This window comes from Falco rusticolus, chromosome 1, assembly GCF_015220075.1.
Source record: "Falco rusticolus isolate bFalRus1 chromosome 1, bFalRus1.pri, whole genome shotgun sequence".
Lineage (NCBI taxonomy): Eukaryota > Metazoa > Chordata > Aves > Falconiformes > Falconidae > Falco > Falco rusticolus.
In genome coordinates, this window is record NC_051187.1 from 66,834,978 (window position 1) to 66,849,628 (window position 14,651).

Genomic DNA, 14,651 nt, shown 5'->3' on the forward strand with positions numbered 1-14,651 from the left:
TCCAGAACCTAGGACTTTCACCCCCTGCCACAATATAGCTTAAACTGTACATCATTTAAGAACAAAAAGTTCTTAAAAATATTTATGGATGCGTATTCCACAACAATGCCAAATCTTTCTGGTCCAGTTCTTAAAGTCAAAATGTTATATCCACTTGATTCTCAGTTTCTTCATTTTAAGTTCATTATTTAATTATAAGTAGGCATGAAGAAAGTGTTTTCATACTTTATTATTGTGTGCCTCCATAATTTCTCTTCTCCAGTCTGAACAACTTCATAAAGTTTAAACCTTCCTTGTACTTGTTTGGGGTTTATTTTGCTTTTTGTGGGGTTTTTATTATTATTTAATCCTTATTTCCATTGACCATTGCTTCATTCTTGTGTTGTTCCTGGCTTTTTCATTGCTTTACTTCTCATTGATCTCATGGGCATCTTCCAGCTTCCCTCAAATAGCTTGTTTGGTTATATACTCTCGTATAGAGCCTATAGTATTTTTTAAAGGGTTCAAGGTAAGTTGATTTTTGCTGCCACTGTTTTGCCTTTGAAAAAGATAAATACCAATTATGCCTTTCTAGTTCTCACCTTTACAGTTTGCTCTCATCCATCCTTTATGGGCTCTCGCAGACTGTGCTCATAGGCTGTGTATTTGTGAGCCACACAGTAAAAACTAATGTAGTGCAATATGAATGGATCAGTAGGAAAAAGCAATTTGTCCAAAGGACCCAAAAGGTAGACTATAGGTATACATATTTATTTACTTTATGATTAATCTGGTCCCCTGGACCAAACACCCTGTTGCACATGTTGCTCAAAGACAGCCAAAAGAAAGCTATCATACAAACTCTTGCTTTCAGGTGTGTAGGCTTCTCAGGGTTGCTTCAGCAAGTGCCAGAGCATCCTTTTATTCATTTAGTGGAGATGAAAGGAGCACATGGGTGTTCTCATGCTCTTTTTTCATGGAAGCAAGTCTTCTTCTTGTTGTTGTTCACTTAGATGTAACCCATAGTACCTCCTGCTTCCTGACTCAGAACTTGTGTATTGGGTGAACAGAGGCTCAGAATGGAAGAAATGGTGTCTTAAATCTTGTCCAGGAGCAAATGATCAAGCAGTCACCACGAAAGTAATGATTTCCACCTTCTTAGCTGTTAATTGCTATGAGGAACAGGCAGGTTAAATGAGAGAGGATATGTAGGATTTGGAGTCTGGACAGATGGAAGTGCATAGTCCTGGGGATGACTGGCAGTAGATGCAGAATTTAGCTACACAAAGTGGCATAGCTGAGGCACTTGCCTATGATCTGGCGCTATTGCTGCAATGTCTTTTATCTTCTATGAGCCCAAAGAAGTTGATTGGGAAGGACAGATGGAAAAGGGTAATCATTATTAAACAACAAACTTACTAACAAACAAACAACCAAAAAACAAAGGCAGGTAAGAAAGCAATTCAGAAAAGCACTGAAAAAGGATACAGCAGTTTAAGGAAGAAAAAGTATATTGAACCATAGCAGGTCTTGGTGTAATATAAAGGAATGCCCTTAGCTAGGAACTGAGGGCATCTCTGTGATCTGGTTACTCACCTTGAGACCTTTAGCCTTTTATATGGTACAAGAAGCAGAAGAACACAGGAGGTCTCTGGTTTGAGAGCATTCTGTTGGTGCATGTGCACTTGGTATTTGCTGTGGGACTTGCTTGTGCTGCAGATCACACATTGATTGAGACCTTTCTGTTCCTTTTAGAGACTGTTGCTGCACTTTGAACAGATCTTCTGATTTAATTTCATCCAAAAGGAATCCCCTTCACATGCAGAAAAACTGCCCCACAGTGAGCCAACATGGAGTAAGTGGGGAAACAAGGGATTGCTGCACTCTACTGCTCTGAGCTATGTCATTGTTGTAGACACATTTTAGCTAATAATTATCACTTGCAGATTCTGGGTACCTCAGGATGAAGCTCATTTTACTCAGCTGGCTTGAAAATACCTAGCTTATACAAGTATTTGTAAATGCATTCATCCTTTCCCTGCAGGATCTTAATCCTTTATCACTGGTATTCTCCTCTGGGTAAATTTGTTCATTAAAGAGCTACCATTTCACTATAACTCCTTTTTTTACCTTAGGCAAGTCTCCCAGGAAATCTTCTCTAAAAGTCCTTCTACTGCAGTTTGCCTTCTCAAAATACGGTGCTTTTAGTTTAAGTTATTTTCCTTCTAACTTTCAAGAATTCTGTCCTTTTGTGACCAGTCTCAACTATATTACCACCTAATCTTTACATTCTTAGCTGTTTCTTCTCTGTTAATTAGAGGCAAATCTAATTAATGAAGAAGCCCCTACCTTCATTACTCTTTTCATGAAAGCAGTTCAGGAGCTTCCTCTTCAGCCTGTCTCCTGCTGCATTCACAAATACTGCAGTCCGTGCTCTGGTTTGCTCTTCACAAATACATCATCTAATTGATCCTTCAGATCTGGGAGAGAAATCCCAAATTCTAAATTTATAACCATCCTTTGAAGTCACTTAGCAGTTCTTTCTCCCTTTTGGTCTGAAACCTCAGAGCAGGTGTATTCACCCATGCTCCCTTACTGTTCTTCCTCAACAAGATGTACTACATGAATTTGAATTCTTCCAGCTCCTTTTCTCCCTAGAATGTTATATTATTACTGTAATTACAGGTGAGCTGCATGAAGTAATAATCAGTTGGACGGTGAGTCTCAGATCTAGTCAGACTCATGATTCTTGGTGTAAAGACTGTATAGCTGCTTTGTCGTTAGCACTTCTTAATTTCATTAACACGTTAGGCTTCTTCATCTGCTATTGGGTATTGGACCATTGGTTGCTTCCCTAATCAGATGCTGTCTGGGGAGTATTCAATTCAGCCTCTGTGTCTGGTACTTCTGCATTCCTTGCCAGCTGGTCAACTACTTTTTCACTGGAGGTCCTCATGCCTAGCCTGCTGTTGACATCCTTTTGGACCACCTGTGCTTCACTACATTGCTTATGGGTCTTCTAACAGATTCCTAAAGAATATTTGCAGGTACTTTTTCACTCCTGGTTTGTGCTTTTACAAGTGTGTAGTTCTGTGTTCCCTGGATTGAAGAATTCCCCTCCAGGGTTCCTGTGTGGATGCAATTGCAGGTAGCCACTCTGTGTCCACCCTGCATCCTCAGAGCTGTAGACTGAGAAAGATTTGATTACAGAGATGATCCTGATGCTGTGCTTTTAAAGGGCTGAATTGTGATACTAAACAATGATTTCTAAAACTCCTTTCTTCAATCAGACTCTTAAATTGCCCTGTTACAAAAGTCAGTGAGATACTGAACCATTGATACCCAAACACATAGCTTTCATTGCCCTTCAGTGATCAGGAGTTTAGCCATACCATAGAAGTTTGTGATATGTGAGAACATGCTATCATCCCTCAAAATGACGCGGTAAAATTGTTTTTAAGATTTCTCTTGAAATGAAACCCTTTACTAGACTTCTACTTGCCAATATAACTGATAACTTCTCAAAGTCTTTCTCCATGCTGGGCTATCTGCAAGGAGATTAGGTAGGCCCCTTGATCATTGCGGTTATAATACTCCTTGAAAAAGTGAAGGTTATGATTTTTAATCCCTTTGGACTGCAGAGAAGGAACTTCAAGCTCCCAGTTAGGAGATGAGTGTTCTGTTGAGCAGGCTGTTAGATAAAAGAAGAGTTATTTTCAGGCAACTTCAGCATTTCTTACACTTTCATTTCCTTTGAGCTGATAGCAAAAGATAGATCTCTGCAGCAAGCTACTTCACTTTCAATCCCATTTATTTTGTTGAGTGTATCAATACAGCAAGGTGTGGCTTATTGAAAGGTGTGTGGTAGCTGTTTTGAAAAACATGCAAGGTTTGTACTGGAATGCTAAGTAACATGTATAAGTGTAGATACTATAAAGACTGCAATATTAGATAGTCACACTTAAACTTGGTAGTTGCAGAATTTTTTTGATACAATGCTTTTTCTTCACGTTAAAATAATCACTCTCTGTTGTGACAGTAATAGGTTCCTTAGACTGTCTTGAAAATTAATTCCTTTAATGCTTTTTGCTACAGTGTGATCAAGGAAGCAGTGTAACAGCTCCTATTTAATTATACTAGTTTTGTTATAAGAAAAACAGACATTGCTGAATATAAGTGCCAATCCAGGGAATTACTGAAGGATGTGCTTGACTCTTAGGTACTTCAGTACCTCTGTGGTATGGCTTATGATGTTATTGTAAGTCAAGCCTTCCTCTGTAACGAATACAGAGTCACACTATAAGAAAATATTTAGGAAGATACATGTGCCTTAAAATACACAAGAGTAAAATATTAAGAAAACACAGGGTAAGAAAGACATTCTGGGTCATTTTGCCTAGTTGTTATCATAAGCAACCCTGAGATGAATGAATCCTCATAAATTGATAAATTGTATCCTAAAACTTTTTAGATAGCTTCCCTAGCTATTCTTATTCACCTGCTGTTCCAGAATTCTATTTCTTTGAATTCTGCAATCTAAATCAGAATATTTAAATCTAGGACTCAAATCTGCAGACAAGAATCCTAACTCTCAAGGTTTTTCTCAAAATGGTTCTGTCTTTTCTGATGGAGCAGTATGTATTTTCTGGTAATATTAGATTTCTTGAGACAAAAAATCTTAGTCTTAAGGGTACTGATGGTAAATGACTTAATTATTTTTCCAATAAAATGTTATTTATTTATACAAACTGGATTGTTACTGAGAAAAGAGCAGTCATTAGAGTAGTGTGTTATAAGTCATCAGTAGATTCTAGTTTCAAGCTAAGGCTAAGGAGGAAAAACAAGTTGGTCCTGCCAGTTACAGGGTGAGTACTCTAATGAGTACATAAAGAAGGAGCTACTTTCTAGCCACATTGTGGAATCTAATCTTTAAATTCATTTGTTCTGATAACAATTATCTGATTCTAAGCATATCATAAATCAATAACAGGATAATATTGCAAACCCCCAGATATGCTGGAATAAACAAGTGGAATTTGTCTCTGCTTAGCTATGGTAAGTGTTCACCAGGTGCACTTTTTCTGGTTTTTCTTATTCTACTTCTTAGAGAGATATGGATGAACTAGAAGTAGACTGGGAGCAACAAGAAGCATTAAGATAATGTGCAAGGAAAGACAATGAACCATGATTATTTAGTCTAAGCAATAATGTATCTGAAGAACAAACAAAAGTAAAGCAATTGCATTATAGCATTGGAGGTTCAGATTATGTATGAAGAAAATACTTCTAACCAGAAAGATAGTTTAGATTGTATTGTAAATTGCCTAAAGAAGATATGGAATCTGCCTTTAAGGAGAACAACAAGAGAAAACTAAACAGTTCTCTCAGGAGTAGCTAAAGGTGTAGCTGATTTTGCAGTGGTGCAAGAGAATTGTAGTCTTTTGCAGAACCTCTCAACTAAGCACGCCACTCAATTCAGGACATACTTTACCATTTTTGAATGGGAATAATTGCTGCTGGAAAGGTTTCTAATGCTTGAGTAGCACTTGCTTTCTTTGCTGCCCCTATTTTTCCAGTCTTGTAATGCCGAGCCCTGAATTGCTTGGAAACCACAGTAGAAATGTGAGATAAAATTTAATTAAATATATACTAGGGATGGGCGAATGTTTTATCACATATTTTCCCATGGGAAATATGATGGAAATACTTAGTAAAAATCTTAATTTTTGTAATAAACTCTTACTCTTTATTTAAAAATTAAAATATATGGATTTTGAGGAACCGCCTCATTTGTATAAGTTTGGTTATCTCTATATGATTATTCTCCCCTTCTGATTAGTTTTTTTCTAAAATGGTTTTGAAGCATTTTTAAGCAGAAATTTGCATGAGCATATAGTAGATTTTAGCGACACAAGGGTTCAAACTTCTTGTGTCAGGCTCCATGAAAAGGCAAGGTGCGAACATGAAAAACACTGAACACCACAACCTATTTTGTGTATGTGACTGAATGAATTACAAGGCATCTCCACCAAATAATCTTTTTTACTTCTCAAAATCTAGGTAATCTAGCATTAGTTCAGTGTAAGGGCTGGAATACACAGGAAAGTTAGCTCCTAAAAATTGTTTGTAGAGATTCCTAGAGAAATGGCAGAGCCTCTGTTCTAACGTTTTAATTAAACCTTAGGCATGTACAACAAGAAGTGGAACTGTACAAATTTCTTATTGTTTCTTATGGGTAAATATTTCTTACAGATTTGTCAACAAAGATGACTGCTTTTGTGTATAGCATGTTTGTTTATTTTCCTTCAATATCAGTATGCTAGCAATCTGCAGGTTTTCATTGTTCTTTCTGATGTGAGGCAACCAGTTATTTGAAAAATAAAATACAAGGGTAATGTGTGACTAAATTTTCAGCATGGCTAAATTGTCTTCCAGATGTGCTGAAATTACAACCAAGCCTCAAAAGCAGAGAAGCAGATTAAATAACCTGTGCAATTTATTGTGGGCTTATAAACACACCCACTCCCAATAATTTATTATTAGTCTAATGAAAAAGTAGCAATCTTACCAATTGTTATTAGTCCAGGTACAGTGATACTAACACTTATGATAAAAACCATGCAATTATTACAGCTTTCTTCCAATAATGATAGAATAAAAAGCCATATACACAAACTTCTGCTATCCAGTCCTTTCTCTGTTTTTTTGTTTACCCTTTCTGTCTATGGCAACACGAGCCATGGTTAGGCAGGAGCAGTATGTCTTCTACCTTGCGCTTTGGTCCCCCTTTGGTTATTTTTAAATTCACTGACATAATTGAATTGCTTGATTTTATTTTATTTTTTATTCAGTGCTCAAATAATTCCATATTCTAGCCAAGTGGTTAAATATTTAGCTCATACTGAAGCAGTTGCACTTTATATTTTTTTCCAGACTAGAAGTCTATTGAAAAAATGACTTGATCACCTTCTGTAATCAATTTGACTTCATACATGAAAGAAGGGGGGAGGGAAAGATGATGAGTAAAGGTATAACACTTCAGGATTTACCACTTTTTAGTGTTTACCTTGAGATGAGGGACAGATCTTCACCTTGTCACCTCATCCCTCTGTGTCCAGCCTGTTTTTCTATCCTTACCTAGTTCCTGCTGTCCTGTAACTGTGTTTAAATAGACCAGAAACGCTTCACTAGCTCTTACTTAATAATTATGCTGGTGATTACAGAGAAGAAAATTTACCATTCCCTGATTGTTTAGTACTTCCATTCCACCTGCATCAACTATGGAGTTGTAAGGAGTGTTCTTCATTTTCTGATGTGTTAAATATTGTTTGCAAGAGGCTGTATTGGGACAGAAATTATTTTTTGTTAGTCGGACCACACATTAACCGAATCACATAATTTTAATTTAAACAGAACATTGAATAAAATGGTAAAACAGAGATATCCAAATAAAGAAAATAATTAGTTTAATGTCCAAGAGTTTAAGAGTTGTTAGGTATAGGATTGTTCATTTCTGTTATACACATTCTAGACTTCCTAGCATTCTTACCACATAGTTTCTGTAGGAATTGCAGGTGTTCAATGGGTCTGAAAACTTTGTATTTATTGTTTCAATTTATGAATGTCATATATTTGGGGAGAGAAGAATTGCATAGTTAGGTTCTATATTTTTCCTAATTTATTATGTTTGGTTTTAGAACATATATTAAATATAAGATTTCTAGGAAGAACATACCCTAGTCTGGAATAGTTTATGAGAACACATCACATAGAATTCTGACTTTTTCAGTTACATTAAAAGACACATCGATGTATGAATGAAAAATAACATAACTATCCACAAGAGGTAATAAAATCAAACTTTTAAACATGAAAGATGAATTTGATCTTATTGTCTGGCCTGGATAGGTATGTATTTTCTATTAATGTATGTACATGCAGCCTTTTATTTCCATTTCAAGATTACTTTTATAATTGAAGAAGCTAAACTGTGCTCCACACATTCAAAAACCATTCTAAAGGACAGAATATAGTCATGATCTTTGAATGCCATTTAGTTAGGATAGTAGTCTGACTTTTCTTTCTTTTTAACAGCTTTTCCACCTAAAATCTCATTGTCAGTACTTAATTTCCATGTTTTTTTCCTTATTATGTATCCCTTTAAACATAGTGGGACTGTACTTTAGTATTTTTTCCCCAGCTTTCCCCTAATATCTACACAGTGTCAGCTATTATTTTCAGCAGATGGATGAAGGCAGATGTTTTCATCAATCCAGATTTTTGCCATTCCAATGTATTTTCCTGGATATCTTTTTATCATATTACATTTATTTTTGGCTACTGAAATTCACAGTTATCTTTCTTGGTAATCCAGGAAAATACACTCTGTTTTCATTGCTGATACTACCACTCTTTCTATTTATGCAGGACTGTAGCTGCCTACAGTTTTTCTTTTGATTGCACATCTATAACCATGTCCAAGCACCATTTTTCTCCAGCTGGAATTATGCTCTAAGCCTGTTTATGAAATCTAGCTTTTTGTGTGTGTGGACACAATACAAATAATTTCTCTTGTCATCTTTCTCTCAACCTTTTGTTTATCTCTTCCATTTTATGAACAATGTAGCTGCTAATAGCTTTCATCTTCCTAATTGTCCCCATTACTGTCCCTCTACGTTATCAGCTTTTTGTCCCATCATAAAATTCAGTATTCTTTTTCCATCTTCAATATAATTCACCAGTCTTCCATTGCTTCCACCACCTTTCTTCTGATATACTACCCTCTTTTTTTTTTTTTCTTTTGCATAGCACCTTTGTAAACTTACAGATGTTTCTCCTGTGCTTTTTCACAGCACTGCAACCACATCATCCAGATTCCTTTTCATGTTTAGCCTCTGCTATGATGCCTACAAGGCAACAGCCAGTGAATTCTTACTAATTTCTAGGACATTTTGTTTAGGCACTTTGTTTAAACATGACATTTTGGGAATTCTGGTGGGTTGTGGGGTTTTTTCTCCTCCATGTTTTGTACAGTGCTTCCCTCTTCAGACTGTGAGCTTTTGGAGGCAAAATCTGAGTTTAAATATACACTGAAAACCAAGCAGAGTATCACATCTAACAGCAGACCTTTTGAAAAACTTGAAAATTATTGATAATAATGGATTTCCTGGCTCACCAACTATTTGTTGTTCCTGGTCTAAAGTGCTGAAACAGATATTTTGTATATTTTATTATTAAGAACAGGAAAAACACCACACAAAACTGGAAAAAATGTTATTTATTCATGTTTTAGTTAATTCAGATTAACCAACAGTTTACTTTTTGTTGTGCTTGTGGATATATGTTCAAGTACATGACCCTAAGGAAAAAGTGCATCTTAATTAACAGTGTCCTTTGCTTCCTTCTAACTGCCCACTTTGTGAGATGCATGAAAAATTGTTGAAGGATCTAGCAGAATTCAGTTCTCAACTCACTTAATGAGAGTTTTAATTCCTGAATTGCAGTATCACACTCTCCTACTTCTTTCCAGAGCAAGAAATTTTGAATTCTGTGATCTTAAATATGAATTGTAGGTCTTTTCTCCACTTCCACATCTTTCTTATAGCCGTACTACTCCTAGATTTGCAGGCTTTTGTAATATTAAAGGTATGGGTTTCATCCAAGTCTCATGCAAAAAGTTTTTATTTCATCTAGGCTCAGTTGTAAGATTTAGTTACTGTCCTCCAGAAGAAATATTACTTCCAATTGAAATAGCATGCAGCCTGGCTTCAGATCTGTCCTTTCTGTACCTTAAAGATCTTCCAAGACAGTATTGCAAATCCTGTCCTAGGTCTCCAGTTCCTATCATGTATGGCACAGAGAGACCCTTGCTCTTGCACACTTCTTGTTTATCAGCAATTGTTATAGAATTCCTTATCTATTTCTTCTTTATAATGCCTTAGTGCAGGGGTCCTCAAACTTTTTAACCAGGGGGCCGGCACACGGATGAAGTGGCAGGCAGTCATCTGCAGCTGCTTGGTTTCCCCCCCCCAGCCCCCCGGGGGGGGGGGGGCAAGGGGGTTCTGTAAATACTGGGGGCCAGATTGAGGACCGTGAGGGGCCGTATCCAGCCTGCAGGCTGTAGTTTGAGGACCCCTGCCTTAGTGTTTAAATAATTACCAAAAAAAAAAAAAAAAAAAAGCAAGCAACACAGCACATTTCATTAGATAGCAATATGTGTGGTCCAGGATTAGTTATGATAGATTGTTATTTTAGCCAACCTTCTGGCTTGTTGAGAAGTATTCATAGTTCTATCATATAGTTTGCTATTTGTATTTGTTGTAAAACGTGCTGCTTTAATAATTTATTTGGCATAAATAGAACCTACTATATAAGTAGTACACCCTTGTGGAATTTTCAGCACATTGTTAAGAAATAACTTAATCTTTTAAAAGATCAACCTCTGTGTTTAAAGGCAGTGTGAATTAACTTCAGACTTTTTTTATATACCATTTAGAAGACTTATTTGAGAATATTAATTTCTATCCATTTATATACAGGTCAAAGCTTTAAAAAGTTCTGAAAGTCAGTATTAGCTGTTTGACTCCCATAACATATTTTTTAGTATGGTCTTATTCAAAGTTATACTCTCTTTATAAGAGATTTACAATAACTATAGTTTGGGACTTCATTGACTTTAATGTAATGTTCAAATTCAATATAAGCATTCCTAGATTGCTGCAGTTATAAGACAAGCAACAGCATAAAATAAACGTTTAGGTTTTGTATTTGAAGGTTTTAATAGCTGCTTGTTTGAATTTTTGGTGTTCGTAACTGAAAAGAAATATAATCTAAGAATGCCATAAAATATTGATGGTGATGATTTTGTTATTTTTTTAAATAATAACAGAAAAGTAGATGTATTTGTGGGTGTAAAGATGAGGGGATTGTATTTTCATAGTGTTGCAGGTAGGGAAAAGCACAAAATAAATGAGGCAGAGTCACTGTTTTATCTTCTTACATGGGAAAAAAAGAAAGTTATACAGGGAATAACAATCTGAGAATAATCACATAATACTAAATAATCATAAAGAGGAAATAAGCCAATGCAAAGGCAATTACCACCTCATACAAACAGACTGATGTCCAATCAGTCTCCAAGCATTGGCCACCTTGAAAGAAAATCCCTGTTCTCTTCACTTCTTCCTCTACCACCACTTTTTATTGCTGAGCATAATGTTACAGACATGGAACATCCTTTTGGCCAGTTTGGGTCAGTTGTCTTGGCTGTGTCCCCTCCCAACTCCTTCCCTGTCCCCACTGTACTTATTGGGGGGCAGAGAGGGGAAAAGAGAAAGATTCGATGCTGTGCAAGCACGGTTCAGCAGCAGCCAAAGCATCACTGTGTGATGAGCACTGTTTTAATCAAAAATCCAAAACACTGCACCTTATAGGCTGCTATGAAGAAAGTTGACTCCATCTCACCCAGCCCCAGTATGTGAACTTGGCATCTACTTATTGTAAGAAAGTACTGGAATATTTGTTCAAGTGTATTTTTGCACTTTAATAAAATTGAATCACACCAAAATGATAATCTGAGTATTCATTGCCTGGAAAGCCTAAATAATTTAAGCAGTTTATTTGGAAGATTAGCATAAGGAATATCTAAAATTAATTATACTAATAATATTACATAAAAATCTTATCTACAGGAAAATGCAAATACATTTTAGAACAGATTTTTTTCTGTGGATCTGTTTTAAAATCTTTTTATAATAGTTTTCATCTTCCTGGCAGAGCCTCAACATTAAGATGATCTTCATGGTCATAAGTGCATTAAATGAGCCAGGAAGACTGGACCTTCCTCTCATTAATCTTTTCAATCCTAATAACTTTTTAACCAAGTTATGTTACTTCTGAAAATCCTTGATTTTTCTCTATAACAGCATAGTTCTTACTCAATGAAACAAGAAACTTCTTGTTCCAAACCTGCTTTAAACAGGGTGGGGAGTTATTGATAAAGAAAACATTCTGGGCAGTGATTCTTTAAATGGGAAGAGCCTCATTAGGCATGTTGTACTACATGTCTGACTATTTTCATTATTTTACTGTATAGTCTTATTTCATACCAGTCATTACACATTTCAGGAAGTTAGTCTTTGGAAGATTATTGCATTTATCAAGCAATTAAGGTCACAGTCAACCTATTTCTCTTTTATATGCTATAACACCGTTTGTGGCTTATGGTCCAGAGTGCAGTGTCTGTCTTCTCATGTTGAATAATGTAATTTTACTGAAACTAGAGTGTTTCTATCTGTCCAGAGTCTGTCTGCATTGAAACTATTGGACTCTGGTAGGTGTATGGCTCACTGGTGAAGAACTAAAGAATGAGGATTTAGAGACATCACTCAGAAAAGGGAAAGCCCTCTTGGACGCAGTAGGCTCTATCACTAGACACAAGACTCGAGACTCTGGCAGTTTAAATTTGCTATAGAAATTACCTTTACTCTGCTGAAAATAAACAAATAAAATACGATAAGCATCAAAAATTAGTGAACAAATTAATTTCTCTGTTCCATTTCCCGTAGAGTAACATAAGAACAGTATCACTTCCTATAGAGCCACTGAAAGTATTTTGAAAATTAATTAACAGTTGTGAAGAACTGTGTAACTTCAGTAATAAGCACTTGTAAGGACAGAAGCCAAGAGAGATATTGGCGGTACTGTCTTCAAAGCAGGGTTTTGACAGAGTACAGTAAAAGTGGAGCAACGAAAATAATGAGACAAAGCAAATTAGTGAGTAGCTGCCTATTAAGACTAGTGCTGACCTTGTGTGGAATTAGCTATGATTCAGGAGAATAAATATTACATATAATTATAAACTTTATCGCATATACATACATGCAAGACGGAGCAGATGGAATTTTTCCAGGCAACCTTAATTTCAGCATTTCCAGTTTTCTAAAAGTTTGACTTTGTATATTTTCACTTCTTTTTTAGTTGTATTATAAATATTATTTTGTGCCTATCAGTTACAAACATTCCACAGAAGCAGATAAAACCACATATTGAATTTAACTTTTCAGTTAGAAAATGTGTTTATATCCAATTCAATAAATCAGTACCTAATTCTTTTTGAATATTTATTTATTCACTGCCAAAAACATAGCATGATTGTTGTCTTTTCTCAGTTTATTCTTTCATATTATGATTTTATATGCTATTACTATAGCATATATAGAAAAATAGGATTGTTGATAATGAAAATTAATGGGTATTAATGTAGACTGCAAATTCAAGAGAAAAGTCGAATTTCATTATCTTGCTTCCTTTTCAAAATAAGCACCAGTCTCATATTACACTCTTAGAAAGCCTACAAATGCCTGAGTTCTTGTGTATGAAATGATTTGTACAGATGTCTCATCTCTTGATTTAAGAAACATATTTTAAAATAAAACCACTTCTTTAACAAGCATTAATTGATAATTCAGCTGTCATATTGTACTGGTTTTGGCTTGGGTAGAGTAGCTAGTATGGCGTTATGTTTTGCATTTCTGCTGAAAACAGTGTTGATAATATGTTTTTATTATTGATGAACAGTGCTTACACAGGGTCTACAGCCAGGACAGCTGAACACAGCTGACCAAAAGAATATTCCATAGCATATGGCATCCTGCTCAGGTGGGGGAAGAAGGAAGGGGAGAGGGGGGTTGTTCAGGGTGATGATGTTTGTCTTCCCAAAGAAACTGTTACCTGTGATGGAGCCCTGCTTTCCTGGGGATGGCTGAGCACCTGCCTGCCAAGGGGAAATAGTGAATGAATTCCTTATTTTGCTTTCCTTGTGTACACCTCTTTTGCTTTACCTATCAAACTGTCTGTATCTCAACCCATGACTTTTCTCACTGTTACTCTTCTGATTTTCTCCCCCATCCTGCCATGAGGGAATGAGCGAGCAGCTGTGTGGTGCTTAGTTGACGGCCAGGGTTAAACCATGACACTGTTTGAATACAAATAGCACTTCTCACAAAAAAAAAAAAAAAGCAGTTCTTGGCCTTATGTAATCAGTTACCAGTTTTGCTAAACACTGTATGGACTAGTACAGTCTGTAAATTTCTTTTGGTGACATATTACTTTAACAAATATATTCTATATTATAGGTAGCCTTAGCAGTAGCTTTTGCTATTCTGTATGTTCCCTGCTTTGGAAAGGAGTTACATTTATTTTCTGACTCTGATAGTTTCTGCTTCTGTAGTCACAGGCACATGGGTTTCTAGTCCTATAACTGACATGTGAAGGCATGATTCCCAACAGTATGTTCTTTGCCAATCTGTCATAGTGTGGAAAGCTATCTATCACTATATCCTTGTTCTGTTTGGAAAATAACACCAGCTGAATTACATTGTATAAAATGTAATTCTTTTTGTTGTCTTAAAAGAGTTAACATTTTCACAGCCTTTCTTCAGATGTGGATGTAGCGGTGTCAATCAAATATCTGACATATTGACATCGTTTGTTTTAGAAAGGGAATAGCTATAGTGGCTACACTATATTTAGATAAGCATAATGTTTAATCCAGTGTTCTCTTCCAGCTTCAGCTACAGCAGCTGGGGACACTGTTATCCAGCTGTTTACAGCTGCCCAGCAAGTGGAGGTTACTTGTTTCATAATTCAGCAAACAGAGAAGAAATTCAAGT

The 14,651-nt window shown here is 36.0% G+C and overlaps 1 protein-coding gene across 2 annotated transcripts in view; it reads left to right on the top strand.

The window, feature by feature from the left end:
- The window catches only part of SGCZ (sarcoglycan zeta), a 222,905-nt gene that overhangs the window by 82,013 nt on the left and 126,241 nt on the right, over nt 1-14,651 (top strand). The gene's annotated exons all lie outside the window — the stretch shown is intronic.